Below are 20,795 nucleotides of genomic sequence, written 5' to 3'. Positions count from 1 at the left end.
AGACAACAACTCGAGACTCAGGCAAGCGTATTTCGCTCCCTGATCATCGAAACCCAATCAATCCCATCACAACTAGACGTAGGCTTTTACCTTCATCGAAGGGGCCGAACTAGTATAACTCCCGTGTCCCTTGTCCGGTTTAACCCCTTCAAACTAACTCGTTGCGATGGCTCCATGACTAAGTCCTTTCACGAGGACATCTTACGTGATAATTCCACGACAGTTGGCACCCACCGTGGGGCTATCGCACGATGGTGTCGAGTTCTTGAAGGGCTGCTCTGAAGGACTTAAGGGGTACGTGATCGGCCGGATGACCAAAAGTCGTCGCGGCAAGCTCTACATCGACGACAAAGGATGGGGCCCCGAGGCCGGCTCAATCGAGTACGCGTACCGGGTCCCCTTCGGCGGAATTCATGTCTTCATTGGCAAGATCGGCGAACTAGGCCCTGAGCCGGACATCTGCACCGACCTCGTCAAGACGGCTCAGCGTGCGAGTCCAGCCCGGGTTAGGCCCGTCGTGAAGCGTGCGTTCGTAGGATGTGTCCATGGGATCGGATCTGAACCGGTGTCTGAGGGCGAGACGACTATATATTCCGACGGTGAGTCATCCATTGGCGAAACCGAGTCCTTATACCAGATTCATGGCGGTATGTTTGAGGGATATTCCGATGGCAATAGTATTCCGGACCTCCTTGAAGCGCCGAGTCGGGTTGCTGTTTACATGGCCGGCACGCAACACGTGTTGCAGTCTTCATCTACCGCAACAATGAATACCGGATTAGCGGTCGCGGCAGGTACCTCGGCGCGCCGGCCGGCGCAAGTTCTCTCCGGTTTAATGGACGCTTGGGCGACCTTGTTAACCGCGACAGTCACCCCAGATACGCAGGATCAGCACAATGTGGAAGTTGCGAGACTGAAGGAGCAAATTACACAGGCTAAGGAGGACCTGGTGGCTGAGGATAATAGGATGGCTGAGGAACAGGCTGCTTTGAATGCTCGATCACAGCAGATACAAGCACAGAATTACCGGCTCATTCTAGATCGGACCGCGTCAGAGGATGTGATACGAAGGAAGTATCGGTCGCGCTTGCCGCCGGCTTACGAAGGGTTAAATCTCTTTCAGACGCCAGGCATTGGGCCGAGCAATCCGGCAGCCGCAAACCGAGCTGAAGTGCCTACGATAGCTCCGGATCAGCCATGAGCAACGGAGCTACACCGACGGATAGTTAACCCGCCGCAGTGTGTGCCTACACCATCGGGTCACTTTTCAAGCCCTCTAGATAACATGATTGCTGCGGCCTCACGCTTGGCAGCCATTCCAATGGAAGGAGATTCAATAGAGGCAGTTGAGACACGGCGGGCAAGAGATCTTCTTCAAACCGCCTTAGTGCAGCAACAGGCTTATTCATATAGCCGGCATAGAATTCATTCAACCCCTCGTCCGAGCCCAAGTTATAGCAGGCGGATGGACGAACCGGAAGTATCTAGCAGCGCGCGGCATCGCAATGCTCAGGAGGTAGTGGATCATGGCAGGGCACGAAGGGATGGTGCTTTGGGTCGTTATCAACCCGCCCCGGTTCAGCCAGCAATGTCGGTTGACAGAGGCACCGGGCTTGCTTTTAGTTCCTGGGGAGTACCGTGCCTTATTCCGGCTCTCCGTAACATGCGTCTGCCCAAGGATTTCAAGGGTCCACGCAAAGTACCTAACTACACGGCGGATCAGCCGCCTGAGATGTGGGTCGAGACTTATGAGATGGCAATGGAGATGCTGGATGTAGATGAAGCACCTTGTGCAAAGTACTTCACGATGATGTTGGAAGGAACAACCCGCACTTGGTTGAAAAATCTGCCAGCTAATTCCATCGAGTCATGGGATCAGCTGAAGGCCCGGTTTATAGCCAATTTTAAAGACACGTGTAAACAGCCCATGTCCATTGTAGATCTGGATGCTTGTGTTCAGGTGAGAACGAGTCCACAAATCATTGGGTGCGCCGAGTCTCAGAAGTTTTGCACTCGTTCGACCGAATTAACGCTGGCCAAGCGATTATCACACTGGAACGTAATTGCCGGTTTAAGTCACTGAAGGAGAAGTTGGGACGGCTCAAGCGCCACTGCAACGACCTGGGAACCCTCATGGCAGCCTTGGTAAAGTATGCCGATTCTGATAATACCAAGGATCCCGATTCTGATAATGAGAAACCGGAGAAGGGAAAGAGGAATGGCGGTGCGAAGGGACAGCAGCACAACCAGGGAGGCCATGGGAATAATGGTAAGCGTAAAGCGGATTCAGATTTTGTGGCTAATGCTAATGTGCAGCGTTGTAAGGGTAAACCGCCCCAGCGCGGTGGGGTGATGAATCTGGAGCGCTTGTTGAATCAGCCCTGTCCAAAGCATGGGACCAAGGAGGTCCCTCCAACACATCTCTGGAAGGATTGTAACATTATGAAGGAGTTCAAAAATTCTGATCTCTTCCGGTATGATCAGGGTCCGTCGGGCGGTTCAGGTCCAGGTTTTCATGGTGGTGGCGGTTCAGGCTCTAGGTTTTAGAATAATCATAGCAACCAGAACAACCAAGGTGGTAATAACCAATAGAATAATCAAGGGAATCAGCAACAGTCGGGTTACTAGAGTCACCCGAAGCAGCTGAATGGTGGACAATATCATGTATTCACCACTAGTCTGTGCAAGCGTGATCAGAAGCTGCACAAGAGGGCAGTCAATGCGGTTGAACCGGCAGTTCCACGCTATCTGCGGTGGTCGGAACAGCCTATTGTGTGGAGTAGGGATGATCATCCGCCCCGGATTGACAATCCGGGTCAGCTAGCTCTGGTGGTGGCACCTCAGGTGGGAGGTTACAAGTTCACCAAAGTACTCATGGATGGAGGAAGCAGTATTAATATTCTGTATTATGAGACATTCCGCCGCATGGGGTTGACAGATAAGAATCTTAAACCGTCCAATACTGTTTTCCATGGTGTGGTACCAGGAAAGTCGGCATATCCAGTGGGCAAGATTGCCTTGGAAGTTGTGTTTGGGGATGAACATGATTCCCGGTCTGAGACATTGACTTTTGAGGTGGTGAGAATCCAGAGCCCATATCACGCACTATTTCGGCGACCGGCTTATGCAAAATTCATGGCGAGGCCTTGTTATATTTACTTGCAGCTTAAGATGCCGGGTCACAAAGGAACCATCACGGTTCATGGAAGTCGAAAAATCACTTTGGATTGAGAGGAGAGTGATGCGGCTTACGCTGAGTCGGTTTGTGCGACAGAGGAGTTAAAGTTTTACAAGGAGAATGTTGATCCGGCAGATATGACCCCTCTGATGAAGCCCACCACTGAGCATGACCCAACCCTACATTTCAAACCGGCTGACGAGACTAAGGTTGTTGACTTTGTACCTGGCGATTCGTCCAAGCAGTTCAGCATCAGCACCAATCTGGATCCAAAATAGGAAAGCGCACTCATCGAGTTCATCCATGAGAACCGGGACATTTTTGTATGGAAGCCTTCTGACATGCCAGGTGTACCGAGGGAACTCACTGAGCACACTCTTAATATTGATCCGAAGTTTAAACCGGTCAAGCAATTTCTTCGTCGCTTTAATAAAGAGAGACACAAGGCAATTGGGGAGGAGGTAGCCCGGCTGTTGGCTGCTGGGTTTATCGTTGAAGTGTTTCATCCTGAATGGTTGGCTAATCCGGTGCTGGTTCTTAAGAAAAACGGGACTTGGCGTATGTGTGTGGACTACACGGACTTAAACAAGGCTTGCCCGGCCGATCCTTTTGCTCTCCCGCGTATTGATCAGATCATTGATGCAACGGCGGGTTTTGAGCGCCAGAGTTTTTTGGATGCTTATTCAGGATACCATCAGATTAAAATGGCAGTTAAGGACCAGGAGAAGACAACTTTCATCACTCCCTTTGGAGCCTTCTGCTATGTTTCTATGCCCTTTGGGCTCAAGAGTGCTCAGGCAACTTATCAGTGTTGTGTGCAAAATTGTCTTCACACGCAGATTGGACGTAATGTTCATGCCTATGTGAATGACATTGTGGTAAAATCCAGGGAAAAGGAGACATTGATAGTTGATCTCAAGGAGACGTTTGACAACCTTCGGGTTTACAAGATGATGCTTAACCCAGATAAGTGTGTCTTTGGTGTTCCGGCAGGCAAGCTGCTCGGTTTTCTTGTGTCTAACAGGGGCATCGAGGCTAATCCGGAAAAGATCAAGGCGATCACATCCTTGGCTAAACCGACATGTATCAATGATGTTCAGCGTCTCGCAGGCCGGATTGCAGCCCTCAGCCGGTTTATCAGTCGTCTGGGTGAGAAGGCCATTCCTTTGTATCAGATGCTGAAGAAGACGGATGATTTCGTCTGGAGTGATGCGGCCAATGCGGCCTTTGAGGAGTTAAAGCAGCAGTTGGTTGAACCGCCAGTTCTTGCAGCCCCAGTTGATCATGAGCCTTTACTATTATATGTGGCTGCCAATGCCCGAGCGGTCAGTGTGGCCATTGTGGTAGAGCGTAAAGAGGCTGGGAAGGAATGTCCGGTTCAACAACCGGTATACTACATCAGTGAGGTTCTGATCGAATCAAAACAACGCTATCCACATTGGCAGAAGTTGGTGTATGGGGTTTTTATGGCCAGTCGAAAGCTCAAGCAATATTTTCAAGGTCACCCCATCACAGTGGTTAGTTCTGCTCCCTTGGGCGATAACAGAGAAGCAACTGGCCGGGTTGCAAAGTGGGCAATTGAGCTTGGTCCACACGGTTTGAAATATGTACCTCGAACAGCCATCAAGTCTCAGGCTCTTGTGGACTTTATCAATGACTGGACCGAGTTGCAAGCACCGGAAGAGAAGCCAGATAATACATACTGGACTATTCATTTCGATGGATCAAGGCAGTTGGAAGGCTCGGGGGCTGGAGTTGTCCTTACTTCCCCTCGAGGTGATAAAATTTTCTATGTCCTCCGCTTGATGTTTCCTTGTACTAACAATGCAGCTGAGTATGAAGCTCTATTTCATGGTCTCCGTGTGTCTAAAGAGATGAACTTAACTCGAGTTCGTTGTTTCGGAGATTCTGATCTGGTGGTTCAGCAAGTTTCTGGTACTTGGGATTCTAAGGATCCACTCATGGCGGCTTACAGACGTGGGGTAGATATTGTGGCGGGTCATTTCAAAGGATATCAGGTTGAGCATATTGATCGGCGCAAAAATGAAGCAGCAGATGCTTTGAGCCGGCTTGGATCTCAGCATAAACCGGTACCTCCTAACACCTTTTTAGATATCTTGCATAACCCGTCTGTTAAATTGCCAATAGAAGAGAATCTGGCTGTTCCTGATCCGGAGGCTCAGCTGGTGGCCGCTTTACACGTTGTGCCGGATTGGACGGTTCCATATCTGGCGTATATGAGCCGGGGTGAGCTACCAAATGATGAAGTCCTGGCCCGACAGATAGTCCAGCGATCCAAGTCCATGGTTATTCACAATGGCGAGTTACACCGCTGTAGCGTTTCAGGCGTATTTCAGCGTTGTGTTTCTCCGGACGAAGGCCAAGTGATCCTACGGGAAATTCATGAAGGGGATTGTGGTCATCATGCCGGTTCAAAGTCCCTGGTTGCAAAAGCTTTGCGTCATGCGTTTTACTGGTTGACAGCTCATGCTGATGCGGAGGATCTAGTAAAGCGATGTGATGCTTGTCAAAAAATTTCACGCAGAGCTCATGTTCTGGCTCAGGAACTATGGATGATTCCCATCACTTGGCCTTTTGCTACTTGGGGGCTTGATATGGTGGGACCCTTTAAACGTTCCCAGGACAAGAAGACCCACCTGTTGGTGGCAGTTGATAAATTCACCAAGTGGGTTGAAGCGGAGCCTGTTAGCAAGTGTGATGGAGCTACGACGGTTCAATTTCTCAAACAGATTATTTTCCGTTTTGGCTTTCCACACAACATCATCACGGATAATGGTACCAACCTTTCCAAAGGTGAGATGGAGGATTTCTGTCAGAGAGAGCACATCCGGCTTGACCTAGCATCTGTGGCGCACCCTCAATCCAACGGTCAAGCAGAGCGAGCTAATCAAGAAATTTTAAAGGGTCTTAAACCCCGGCTCATGATTCCCTTGAAGCGGACGCCGGGTTGTTGGGTGGAAGAATTACCTTCTGTGTTGTGGAGCATCAACACCACCCCCAATCGATCAACAGAATACACGCCTTTCTTTATGGTATACGGGGCAGAGGCGGTTCTCCCAAGTGATATACATCATGATTCGCCCCGGGTTGCTAATTACGTTGAAGCGGACAACGAGCAAGCCCGCCGAGAGGCACTGGACCTGCTAGATGAGAAGTGGGATATGGCTTTGGCACGATCGGCGGTTTATCAACAAGACCTATGGCGTTATCATAGCCGTCGGGTTAAGACACGAGCCTTTCAAGAAGGTGACTTGGTGCTCCGGCTTATCCAGGATCAGACCGACATACACAAGTTACCCCGCCTTGGGAAGGACCCTTTGTGGTCAGCAAGAATCTGCACAACGGATCATACTACCTCATTGACGTTCGAGATGACTCACGCAAATCTGAGGAGGAGACCCGGCGGCCCTGGAACATAGCTCTCCTCCGGCCTTACTACACTTGAGCCATAGGCTCTTTTTATGTACATATTTTGACAATGTATATATTATCATCAATAAATACATCAGCATCCTTGCTCTAAAGCGGGGCCTCTGCTGTTTTTTCTCAAATATTCTTTGAGCTACATGGGGGCTTCAGCTGACAAAGCGGAGTACTACTTATTAAACCGGTTATCACGCCACAAAGCTTGGGAGCTTCACACCCAAAGGGCCAAAAAGAGTTTAGATGCTATGGACAACTCAAACATAGGCACCTAATGAGCACAACTCATCACGTTACTTGGGGGCTCCTTGCTCCAATACCAAGAAGTTTGAATGGACCCTTGTAGCTGGGTATCGACCCACGGATTGGAAGCCTGGTATATTTACCTAAAACCCCGGGTTAACCTGCCTTCATCAAGTAAGACACTCCTATCCAGGTCATCCTGGCACGGCCCTCCGAACGTATGACAGTTACTCTCCTTGAGACCCTGCACTTGTCAAAGTTAAAACGGTGATTGGTTAGTTGGAGGTCCATCTTAAAAGGCTTTGTTAAATGGTTCAACTCAGTGGCCTGGTAGCCCACAAAAAGCCTCGAATTTGGGCCTGGCAGCCGCCAAAAAGCCTCGACTACACGGTTTCATTTGAGTTTTGCTGAATTTTATGTTAAACCGATTTTCTTGGCTTGATCAGTCATTTTCTTAGCCCGGTATTCTTTAAACCGGCTTGGTTTGCAACTACACGTTGACAGACCTTATTCTTAAACCGGAGTTTCTTAACCCGGCCTGACGTTGACTACCTGTCAACAGCCCGGATCATCTGGCGTGAATCATCACCCGGTATGACTTACTCTTCGACATCAGAAATTGATGGAGATACAAATAATCCAGATTTGGGTTTTTTTACCCTTATTACAATACAAATTGGCCAGACAACTAACCAGGGATCTTATATCAACGGTATGTATAATTTCATATTTTTATGATTTGATTATCAATCCGGCCTATGTTGGGCATTATGACCCGTCCGGCGGTAAACCGCCAGGACCCTTTGTCTTTTTATGCACACAGGAGTTGCATATTCTGATACTTGGAACAAAATTGACATTGATATGGCGGATCCACACAAAATATCTCCTCCTGCACGATGGCAGCAGATCATCATAAGTTTTAGCTACCCTATTACAAGGAACTCCGAAGCCCAAAATATGGAATTGTTTTCACATGGACAGTTTCTGATATATCAACCTCCTTGACGGATTAAGCTTCATCACCGGGTTGATGTGAGGTAGATGGGTCATCTGGCGTCGGTTCAGCCTCCTCCCCATCCAATGGCTGGAAGTCATTGGTGGTCCAATCAATCCGGGTCAAGGCCTGAAAGACAGCCTCTTCACTTATAAGCTCAGCCGGGTCAACATCAGGGGCGTAAGTATGCTTACGGATTGGTGGAATAAGGTTCTGCACTTCAGGAATCACAGCTTCAACCCGTCTGTTGTTTGCATCATAGAAAGATCGGTGAACCGTCAGGTTCGCCTCTTCTGCTAGTTGACTCGCCAAAGGACGCATCTCCCTTGTTACCCGTTTGAGGGCGTCATTGTCAAATTCTTCACCGTTTTCTTGTGCACTGGGGAGGCCTTTGGCTATATCAGCCGGATCAAGATCAGCTATCCATGCCTTGGCTCGAGTCAGCGCCAGCAAAGTGCCTGCCCGAGCAGCGGATCGCTTCAACTCTTCTATTTGCGCTGGCGTCATTGAGAGGCGATCGAGCTTGTCCTTGATAAGTGTTAGTGCCGCATTGTCATAAGAAGTTGCGCATATAACCCGTTGAGCGCCGGTATACAGCTGTTCAATTAGTGTATATGCAGCTTTGAGCTTCTTCCGCATGTCAGAACCTAGATGAGCAATGCGACTACCTATATCGGTTCAGGAAATGCATGTCAAAGCGATGAAATTTCAAAGAGTCATAAAACTTTGACAACCACTGCTTACCAAATATTGCAGAGGTCATGGCATTGATTTGGCGCTTCAATCCAGTCAGTTCTTCTATCACCGGTTCAAGAGCTGCTTCAGCAGTCTCCGCCCGCTTCACCAGTCCGGCCTTTTCGGTGTCCCAGTTGGCCTGTTCAGACTTAAACCATTCTTTAAGCTGCTCCATGGTGGTCAAGGCAGTTTTTAGCTCATCCTTGGCCTTGGTGGTTTCTGCTTGTTGGGTTTTCAGATTTGCTCGAAGATCAGCAATTTGCGAGATTTGTTGATTTATTTCACTCTGCAACAGTAAGAGAGCATGTCAATATCTTTGTTCAAGTCCCAAGCATATAACCAGTTATACACTTGGCACTTGGGGGCTAATGCGGATCATTTTTATGCGGGTACTTGAAGTCCCAAGGATTAATACAAGTTTTAATCATGGCACTTGGGGGCTAATGTGTGTTTGATCAGACATAAAGAAAATTTCACAAGTTACCGTATGGAGTATACAAAGTCCCGGTTTGACTTTCTCAAGACAAACCGGCCCTTGGGGGCTACAATGCAATGAAGGTACAGAACAAGGAGCAATAATGTTTACCTCATAGCGCTCCTTCATCAGATTTACTAAACCGGCTTCATAATCACGGCTTGTGTACAGCCGGTTCAGGAAGCCGGAGTGAAGATCTTGAGCAGAGAGATCAGTATAAGCAGACAAATCAGTCTTCCCCTTCCCCTTGCTCATGGCAGCAAATTCATCCTTGGCAATGTGCTTTGATAGAGCAACCGAATTACCAGGGGCGTTATATGCAGTGCCCGTAACAACAACGTCATCATCCTTGGCCGGGCTGGAAGAATCAATATTCTGAACAGGACTTGGTGCTTTCGTGGCAGGACTTGGCGGTTTGTTAGTTGGACTTGGCGGATCAGCAGTTGAGCCCCGTTGTTCCACTGCTGGACTTGGAGGAGCAGGAGGATGTGAAGTGTCAGCTTCTACATTCGGTTCAACTTCTGGCGGGTTAGCATTACCATCTTGGTTCTGCCCAGCAGAGCTATCCACGGCAACTTCAGGGTTTTCGTCATGATGCTCTGGCGTCTTCTCCGGATCAACTTCAACAGTAGGGTCGCTGGTCTTGGCCTTCTTGCTTAATCGAGCCTTGGTGATACAACATCAAAGGTTAGAGTATGGTAAACAGACAAATAAGGAAATAAACTAAGTAATACTCACCCAACGACAACTTTGAGAGGAGGCAATTCAGTGGTTGACGAACCGCCAGACGAGTTGGAAGAAGCCTGGTAATTCGTGTCAGACGGATTGAGAGGGCATCGGAAGAAACCTTTTAAAGGATAACGTTTTTCAGGAGAACAAGTCACCTCTGGACGGCGTTTCTAGGAAGGCGTATCAGCTAAACCGGATGAAGTGATTTGTTGACCACTATGCCGGGTTGTGCGACGTTCTTCGACTTGCCGTGTCTTTAAAGAAAATTTTGGATCCAAATGAGCAAGGGGGTGAGATTGTTTTACTTTCCGGACTGTACGGCGAATTCTTTGAACCGGTACAGGATCTGAGTCGGAACAAAGAAGAATTACCTCAGCATGATCTGCATGGCTGGCCTCAGCGTCATCCTGAAGATAGTCATTGTCAATAAGATGTACGAAAAAGGAACCAAGTGAGTCAAGTTCTACCTCAGCATCTGATTCCTCCTCCTCCGGCGGGTCAGAAGACTCGGCGGTTTTCTTCTTTCCAGGTTTCTTGGTGGCCTTGGTTTTTACACGAGGAGCCCGGGCCGGTTTAGTCCGTTTCCAGAAAGAGCTGTTGGCCTGAAATTAAGACAAAGAAAGGTTAGTAGACAGTCAAGACGGAAGCAAATCAGTAAAGTATGTACATGAACCTTACCGCCGGCAGTTTATTGAAGACGTAAAATGGAGCCAAACCGGTTTGGCTGCATGTAGAGATCAGTTCATCAAGCATACTCTTTACACATTCGGCGATCTCAAGGTCGGTCATTACTACTTCGTGATATCGTTGAGGGTCTTTTACATTGCCGGTATACTCATGCATCAATCCGGGGCGGCGGCTCAAAGGCAAAATGCCCCAAGAAACCTAGCAGCGGACAAGATCAATGCCAGTTAAACCGTTGGCCATCAGAGCCCGGAGCTTGGCAAGTTGGGGAGCAAAATTCTTCTGTTCTGCGTCGGTTAAACATGGAGGCAATAGGTGGCCATTGCTAAGCCGATGGGGGCAGTAACCCGGCAAGGGATTTTCTCCATCAGGAGCAGTGTTCCGGCAGTAAAACCAAGTCTGGTTCCAATCTTTAGGATGGCTATGATGTTTGGCATGAGGGAAATCAACTTCTTTCCTTTTTTGAATTGATATGCCACCAAGCTCTGTGTTGGGACCATCTGAGAATTCTGTGCGGCGGTTCAGATGAAGGAAATCCCGGAACAACTCCACGGTTGGCTCTTCTTGCAGATAGACTTCGCAGAATACTTGAAAGTTGCATATATTTGACACAGAGTTCGGACCAATATCTTGCGGATGGAGTTGGAAGCTTGCGAGGACATCCCGGAATTTTTTTGATCCGGGCGGACTGAATCCCCGGTCTAAGTGTTGCATAAAAACAATCACCTCTCCTTCTTGAGGTTCAGGTGGACATTACGATTCCGGAACTCGCCAGTGGAGAACCCTTTTTGAGGCTAAGGCACCAGTGGTGACATAACCATTGATCTGTGTCTCCGTGATCCGGGACGGAACCCAATTGCAAGCAGCAAATTGCTTCGACATTCCGGAAAGAGGAACTGAAAGTAAAAGTGCCGGTTTAAGGTGTCTAATTTAGTGTTAAACCGGAGAAGAATACTATGCAAGTTCAATTGGCGGTTTAAGAGAGGGCTAATGATATATGGCGGATTGACTATCAAAGGGTTAAACCGCCTGTAGGCAAAAGGGTCAGAATTCGAAATTTCTGCTAAGTATTGACAGAAACAGGTTTCACACAATGGTCAAATTTATTTGGATCTACCACACATCCGTAAAAAAATTTATCTATAAGCTCTAAAGGTGCTAAATAGAGCAAGGAAGGCCATGTACTCTACAGAGGTAAAAGAATGATCTGCTAGCATTAAAAATGGACGCAGAGTACCTACCGCATGAGATCTACACTATTATTGGATCAAAACTATCATGGCAGGTGGAAGAACAAAGAAGGATGAAGAGCTGTGCGGAAGAACTCGGGAACCCTAGAAACAGATCTAAAGACAGAGGAGAAAGGAAGTTTACCACTGCAGATCTACTGCGGAGGAAGGGCGACGAAAGTCTGGTCCATTTCAGGTTGATGCAGCGGCCTTTGTCGGTGCAGATCTCGAAGGTCGCGGACGGCGGCAGAGCTCCAGAGCTTGGGCGTCGTGAGGAATAAGAAGGCACAGAAGGGGAAAAGAGAGAAGGGCCCTCGAGCCTTATTTATAGAGGAGAGAGTAAAACGGCAGGCGCGGGAATCAAGGAGCCTAAAACGGCAGAATGAGTGCGCTTGTCGCCTCGATTTTCGGGATAACCATTAAGTGAAGGGAATCTTTTTTAATTATTGTTTACAGAGATGATGTCATGATGGACCGTTGTTGCGTTCAGAAGATGACATCACGGCGGTTTACAAAGTTTCAGGAGAAGACAATATGGCGGTTTACGAAAATAGAAGACGATGCTTGCAAGAGATTTGAAGTATTGAAGATTGACATGAACAAATTCAAATCAATCTGGGGCCTAATGTGGAGGATATAGCTACTGAGTATAAACCGGCCAGGAAGGCCCGGTTCACCCTCGACTATGTTGAAGCCCACGAAGATCCAGAAGATGGCGCTTTACTAAAGGAAGCATAGAAGCCCGAAGCCCAAAGGCGGATTAGGGCCCATAGTGGTAAACCGCCATGACTATGTAAACTTGTAGTATAAGTTAGGAAAGGAGAGACCGAGCCGAACACTTTGTATGAGTCGGCCTCGGGGCTCTGTAAACCGGCCGGGCGTCAACCTGTGTATATAAAGGGATGACCCGTCGGCGGTTCAGGGACGAGAGACAACAACTCGAGACTCGGGCAAGCGTATTTCGCTCCCTGATCATCGAAACCCAATCAATCCCATCACAACTAGACGTAGGCTTTTACCTTCATCGAAGGGGCCGAACTAGTATAACTCCCGTGTCCCTTGTCCGGTTTAACCCCTTCAAGCTAACCCGTTGCGATGGCTCCATGACTAAGTCCTTTCACGAGGACATCTGACGTGATAATTCCACGACACAGTCCAAATGGAATGAAACCATCGGGAGCGTGATTTTTGGAACGAACGTGATCCAGAGGACTTGGAGTGCAAGTCAAGAAGCGATCGAGGCGGCCAAGAGATAGGAGGGCGCGCCCACCCCCTCTGGGCGCGCCCCCTGTCTCATGGGCCCCTCAGGCGGCCACCGACGTACTTCTTCCTCCTATATATACCCACATACCCCGAAAACATCCAGGGAGCCAACGAAAAACAATTTCCACCGCCGTAACCTTCTGTATCCGCGAGATCCCATCTTGGAGCCTTCGCCGGTGCTCCGCCGGAGGGGGAATCGACCATGGAGGGCTTCTACATCAAAACCATAGCCCCTCCGATGAGTTGTGAGTAGTTTACCACAGACCTTCGGGTCCACAGTTATTAGCTAGATGGCTTCTTCTCTCTTTTTGGATCTCAATACCATGTTCTCTCCCTCTCTTGTGGAGATCTATTTGATGTAACTCTTTCTGCGGTGTGTTTGTCGAGATCCGATGAATTGTGGGTTTATGATCAAGTTTATCTATGAGAAATATTTGAATCTCCTCTGAATTCTTTTATGTATGATTGAGTTATCTTTGCAAGTCTCTTCGAATTATCAGTTTGGTTTGGCCTACTAGATTGATCATTCTTGCCATGGGAGAAGTGCTTAGCTTTGGGTTCAATCTTGCGGTGTCCTTACCCAGTGATAGCAGGGGTTGCAAGGCACGTATTGTATTATTGCCATCGAGGATAAAAAGATGGGGTTTATATCATATTGCTTGAGTTTATCCCTCTACATCATGTCATCTTTCTTAATGCGTTACTTTGTTCTTATGAACTTAATACTCTAGATGCATGTTGGATAGCGGTCAATGTGTGGAGTAATAGTAGTAGATGCAGGCAGGAGTTGGTCTACTTGTCACGGACGTGATGCCTATATACATGATCATGCCTAGATAATCTCATAATTATTCGCTTTTCTATCAATTGCTCGACAGTAATTTGTTCACCCACCATAATACTTATGCTATCTTGAGAGAAGCCACTAGTGAAACCTATGGCCCCCGGGTCTATCTTTGATCATATAAGCTTTCAATCTACTTTTATTTGCATCTTTACTTTTCCTATCTATATTATAAAATACTAAAAATATATTTATCTTACCATACTATCTCTATCAGATCTCACTTTTGCAAGTGGCCGTGAAGGGATTGACAACCCCTTTATTGCGTTGGTTGCAAGTTCTTTGTTTGTTTGTGTAGGTACATGGGACTTTTGAGGAGCCTCCTACTGGATTGATACATTGGTTTGCAAAAACTGAGGGAAATACTTACGTTACTATTGATGAATCACCCTTTCCTCTTCAAGGAAAACCAACGCAAGCTCAAGACGTAGCAGTCCACCTCTGAATGTAATCTCTTGGAGTAACTCGGTTTCTGTATGCAATGCTGCAATTCTGTTAACCCCACTGGTCGCTTGCAAGTGCCCTCAAAAGTCCCGAAGAACACTCAAGCAAGCTCTTCCCAACTGAATATACTGCATGGGGCTAACTGAGTCAACCACGCTCTGGCTGACCCTTCCAACATCAGAGGAAGATGCTTCATTGCCACTTCATCATTCTCGCCACCAATCTGCACAGCCACTCGGTAATCCTCAAGCCAAGTTTCAGGCTTGGACTCTCTAGTGAACTTGCTGACTCCAGTTGCCAACCTGAAGTTGGGAGGAATCACTATAGCCTTGATGGCACTGCTGAAACACTCTGGACACGAAACATGAACTCTGCTGCCAGTCGGATGATCTCTGCCAAGGTCTTCCCTGTGCGCTCTGTTTCGGTCAACTAGACCTTGAACGAGAGTAGATCTTGCATCAAACCCGGGCTCTCTTGGGTCGATTAGTGCTCTACGCTCGCCACTGTGAAGGCGTCTATCATCGTACTGCCGAGGCACATATGATGCACTCCTCGGAGGAGGTGTGGGCACTCGACGACGATTGTCGCGGTCGAGTCGGTGATCATACTGCCCACGGCCTTCATGCCGCAGGGGAGATCTTGGACTGTGGGCCGACTAGACAGTATCCGCTACCACGGATCTACTATGAATCCTATTCCGCGACTGAGACACTGCTGTGTTCTGTTCTCCTGCTGCCCGGAGTAAGGCCCGGATTTGCATCAAACTTCTGCCAGCCTCCGACTGGGAAGGTTGAATTGGCTCTTCTATTCGGGCCGCAGCTGTGAGATTTTGAATCGGAGTGCAGTATACCTTAGGTGGAGGTGGAAAAAACTGTCGTCGATTGGAACCAGGGATCCGCTCCCGAGCACGCTCGTCGAGTGTGCGCTGGAGGTTCTCCAGTCAAGTGTGCTCATCCAAATTAGCCAAGCGCACCTCTTCCAAGGCCCGAGCCTCGGGGGTTTCTCCAACGATGGGCATGTGGAGTGCATGCATGTTGCGGCGACGAAGTTCTTCCCACTGCTGCGAAGAGAGGGGTTTGGGATGGTACTCCTTGTGGACGTGCGACGGGTCGCCGCCACCATCCCCGCCGTCTTCACGGCGGAAACCAAGCGGACTACGTGGTCCTTCTACCATCAAGACTTCAGCCGCAGGGTCGCTGCTATCGCACTCGGATGCGGTCTCGATGGAGCCAGTCGACATGTCGAATAGGCCGTGGAGAGTTTCGTCAGGCTCGGTTTCCGCGACTTGATGAGTGGCCGAATGTCGAGCCACCGCGTGTTTCACCCATCGCTGAAGCCGCGACCGACCGGATCGCTTGCGGCAGCGAACAGCGGGGAGAGAAGACATCATCGGAGCCGACCGATACTGGGTCGACGGCTGCCGGAGAAGGACACTGCGTACGCACGCGCGAAAGTGCGTCACCCCTCGGACGGGGAGCACCTCGACGTCAAGGGGAGCTTCTTGAAGCCAGGCGGAGTCGTTGACAATGAAAACGAGCGCGCCGAGATGGATCTCGCGGCCCTCAGCCAATCCACCGCCGGAAACCATGATGATGGGGATCGAAAAAATTGCAACTTCACCAACAAGTCGCTAAGACACCTGCCCCACGGTCGGCGCCAACTGTCGTGGTTCTAAGACTGACAGTAGAAAGGGGGGTAGGTATGGAGAGGAAAGATCTCAGCTATGGTGAAGTCGTACACACAAGATTTACGAGTTCAGGCCCTTCACGGTGGAAGTAAAAGCCCTATGTCTCGGTGCCCGGAGGCGGTCGACTGGATTATATGTGTGTGGTGTTACAGGGCGTGCGAACCCTTGTACCAGAGGAGGGGGGTGGCTTATATAGAGTGCGCCAGGACCCCAGCCATCCTCCATTACAAGGGGCTTAATGTACATAAAGTAGGGGCGTTACTGATAACGCCAGCCATAAGTGCTATTAATGACCTTAAAGACCACGGAGTGAACGTCTGACCGTTGCAGTGCTGAGTGACTCCTGGTCTCCAGTAGGTCGAGTGATTCGTTATATGGTCGAGTGACAATAGGTAGGAGGGGTATCCGAGTGTTATGATTGGTCGAGTGGATTGCACTCGACACCTTTGACTGGGGGTTCTTTGTTGCCTCTTGGACTTCTTATCTTCTAGGCTAATGACCTTGGGTAGGGTGTATAGGTCAGGTCTATGACCCTACCCCGGGTCTGTACCCTCATCAGGGAGTACACTACAAGGGGCTTTGGTAGTGATGTGATGGATGTTTCATACATGTGGCAACCTAGTATAAACAGAGATGAAAATAGGGGGATGGGGGTCAGAATAAACATAAATGTGGTAAATTTATTAACGAGTATAATAATTTTGATAATCATATGAATCATGATTTTTCTAGACCATCAAGTTACAAAATATTTTTAAAATAAAAGAAACATTCATATTTACAAAAAAACTGGGGAAGTTAGAGCATCTACAACCGGACTTGGCAAATCCGGACCCTCAAACGCCGGTGGACGGGCCCAGGCCCGTCCACGGATACTGACCTGTCACGCCTCAGATAATCCATCACATATCCATGTGGCTCATATCCGGCACCCTATATCCATACTACACATGCAACATGGTGAATTACTCTACGTGATCAAATAACATTCAAAGAAATCGACATGAAACAGACAACGAAATGCAAATAAACACCACTACATCATCCAAAAGATCATCACACTTCATTGCTTGACAAGTTCTTAACTTAAATAACTAAAAACGATAGCATAAACGGATGCAGAGCGGGATCACCACTTCGTCGCTGGGCTTTTGCCCTTACGGACACCGACAGAGCCGTAGGCGTCCATGACTTGTGTGGATCTTGGTCATCGGAGGAGGATATGGAGTTGTGGTCATCGCCGTCGTCAGATGAGGAGTCGGAGATGAAGATCAGTCCCTTCATCTGGTGGACGGCCCTGTCCTGCTGCCGCTTCAACTTGGCCACCTGAGCCGCCTCCATTGCTGCCTCCACCACCTCGCGCTCCGACTGCTAAATGGCAACCCGGAGCACCTTCTCCTTTTATCGTCGTAGGTGTCGAGCGTCCGTCTCCGCCGTCGTCAGTGACCGGCGATAGACCCAAGCGAGGAGCCACTCATCCTCGTTGGTATCCGCCGGCAACCCGCGACAGCGGCACACAGATTGCTCAGCTGCGTCCCTCTTGCTTGCTAGTTGCCTCTGGCAGCAGGCGGCGTGCGCCTTCAATTTCGGAGTGCACGCGCGGCCAGATGAAGTGGGCACTAGCACCCACCGCTGCCCGCACGAAGCAGCGGTCGACAGGGGAAGGGGACAGCGCGGGGGAGGTGCAGAATGCGGTACCCTCTTGGAGCTGTGTGCAGGTCGGGAGGGGCCAGCTCCGGCATCCGCACTACATCGGTGCAGGAGCAGCGACGATGCAGATCTGGAGTTGTCCCGGGTGTCCACTTTCAACCGCTCCAACGCAATGCGGAGGGCCAGCTCCTCCTCGATGTCGAGGCCGGAGCCAGAGTGGCTGCCGGAGCTCGACATGTTGCCAGATTCGATTGGAATCGGAGAGGGAACAAGAGAGGACGGAGTGAGAGAGGACAGTGAGTGAGCTAGGGTTCAAAGAGAGGACGGATTGAGATTTTTAGTGGGACTGCCGTGGGGTCAGTGACGGGCCGGGCTCATACGGCAGACACGTCCTCACATGTTCGAGTCGCTCCATATTCATCCTACATTTTAAGCTCGATATGAGGGACGCCGGATAGCCTAGTCGTTTGAGCCTAGTTTTAGACGGCTGAATGAGTCCATATTTTATGCCCGACAGATGTTTGACACGGGTTTAATAGGTTCCACACTCATATTCCTCGGTAAGACCGACTTCGGTGAAGCGTAGTTCTTACCCAGAATTTCTAGCTACATCTTGATCTAAGAAATGAAGAAGGATCATCATGAATGGTGTGGGTCAGCAGATGGTTTGGACTTTATATAGAGAAAAAGTACGAAAAGCAGCGTGCCTGTGTCTTCTACCTGCAGGAGCGTCGGCATGCATGTTCTGCCACTTATACACGCGTACGTACGGCAGTACAAAAACAGTACCTTATGTACTGTGCACCCTGCGCGGAACTGGGACTTCTGAAAAGGAGAAAACAGTAGAATGTGGAAACATTGGCGAGCTCTCGTGCAGTTCCCTATTTGCTCCACCAACAGTGAGATACTACTGGGCAGTGGCCACAAGCTATTTATTTACACATGCGTATGTGGATGCACACAAGCATCAGTTCAATCACCACACTCGGCGAGCTGGCTCGTGATTGGATGCGTCCATTGCATGATCCATAACTCAGGCGTATAATCTTTTTACCTTTGTAATTATCCAAAGGATCAGTGTAATAGAACAAACATAACAAGTCGACAAACATATTTTAGTGCATACTCGAATCACATGCACCGGCTAACTCATTCAGAAAAACCGAAGTTGATCGAGAAAATTGGGCAAATAAACCTAATTATACATCTCTCTATTCACGGGTAGCCGTTGCTCTCTCGTCTAAACATGGACTTAAAATGGGCAGTAATTTTTGGTTTTAAATTACGACTACTGGGTCACATGCATTATATATAGTTAGCTCATCCAAAACTCCCAACTAACGGAAAATATTGTACGTGCGCAATCCCGTCATCGCATCATCCAGACTCGTAAACGGTTTGAATCGCTGGCTTTGAGGTTAACTAACTATAGTCTTGTTGCCATCTGCGTTCTCGGTCGCCAGTCAACACGACCGACGTACCTAGGACAGGAAAGAACAAAGCGACGAGGGCTCGATCGGGGTGGCCGCTGCGCAACGAATGTACTGTACGTACGGGCGCAAAATTTAATAACGTCGCGGCCCCAATCATCACAGATCGAGAATCCGATGATGCCTCTGCCGCTCCCAAAACAATATGGCCCGTCCGTACACCCAGTACGTCCTCTAGTAGTAATAAAACTAGAAAAATACTACTCCGACTACAAAAGGATGCCCGGCCGATCCGACGTTGCAACCACGGCTCCTGATCGAATAAAGCACAAGCAACAGCACAGGTTAGCTATTATAGCCAAGCTAGCTAGCTAGCTAGCCTGAGGCATTTCCTTAATTATGTGCCTAGCTTGCTACTATAAGATGAACTCAACGGGCCTAAACTAAAAGAAAATTAAGCAAAGGGTGCATCATGCATGTTAATTAGGACAGAGGGTGCAATAATAAAACATAATTATATAGGAGTAGCTCATGACCTGGCTAAGCATGGTGTGTACTGGAGGGCGAATATAGGCATAAACTTGTCTTGCATTGCTCACATCATCACCAAGTTAATAAAGCATATTTTTTGCTTTTGTAGACTGTTCATCAAAACTTCGGCAACGAAACGTAGGGATCAGAAGCGGGAGGGAGAGAAGGCGTTCTCACAACATATTTTCTTCAGGAGTCAGGCCAATGAAAATGACTATTTTGGCGATCCACAGCTGCCCGTAGCAAAGGAAGCATAGGTTACAGAGGAGGAAAACTCGTAGGGGCACGCGCCTGCCCAACCATGCAAAACTGAAATAAGCACAGCCCAGCAGGCCAAAACCAACCCACGATCACTAGCTTTCTCACTCCTTTTATCAGATTCTCCCACTAGTTTTCTCACTCCTTTTATTAGATGCATATATTGCTTGCTTCTATGAAAAATTTAGTTGCTTAAATACTTTATTTCTAGATATATTTGAATTTTTTGCAAACGCTATTTTGAAATATAGCATGCTATTAGCGCGCTATAACTTGTGTAGCATTTAGAGAAGGGCCTCGCTATATTTTGTAGCGCACTATTTAAAATATTGATGTGACATGTACAAAAATGACAAAAGGAACAAGGAACAATGTAAATTACTTGTCACATACGGAGGACCATAGATGGCAGGCGAACAGGTATTCAAAGTTGGTCGATATATGATTTCCACAAAAATGGGGTAGATGGATTTCGAAAAAATGGGGCAAATGGCAACCACACTCACGGGTCCAAAATAGGCTTACCGCACAATTTTCCAAAAGAACAAAAAAACTACTCCTAAAATCTTGTTAGAGATAGGGATTTTTCTGTGACCGTAATTTCTGATGAGGGCCAATATCGACATTCTTCCCTATTCCTATTTCATATGAATGGCGTAGAGGCAATCCAATGAGATAATAGCATAATATTTTACGATCCCGCAGCTTGAATCGTTGCATTATGTCGAGAGAGTAGTCAACATAGCGTTTTCATGGGAATGCCTCATGAAGAAATTTTAAATCTCCAAGTTCCATCTAGCTCCTAGTGGGGACCAGGCGATCATAGAGAAGCAAATATGAGTATTTGATTTTCAGCCCTCCTCGGTAAATGGTTTTACCAGATGAAATATCAAGATGATTGAGTTGGAATAGAAGTTTCCAAGTAGTAGCTAAGTGTGGTGAGCCCAAGAGTCCTGCATGACCTAAATTGCATC

This window comes from Triticum aestivum, chromosome 1B (assembly GCF_018294505.1).
Source record: "Triticum aestivum cultivar Chinese Spring chromosome 1B, IWGSC CS RefSeq v2.1, whole genome shotgun sequence".
Classification (NCBI taxonomy): domain Eukaryota; kingdom Viridiplantae; phylum Streptophyta; class Magnoliopsida; order Poales; family Poaceae; genus Triticum; species Triticum aestivum.
Note: the sequence above shows the minus strand (reverse complement) of the source record.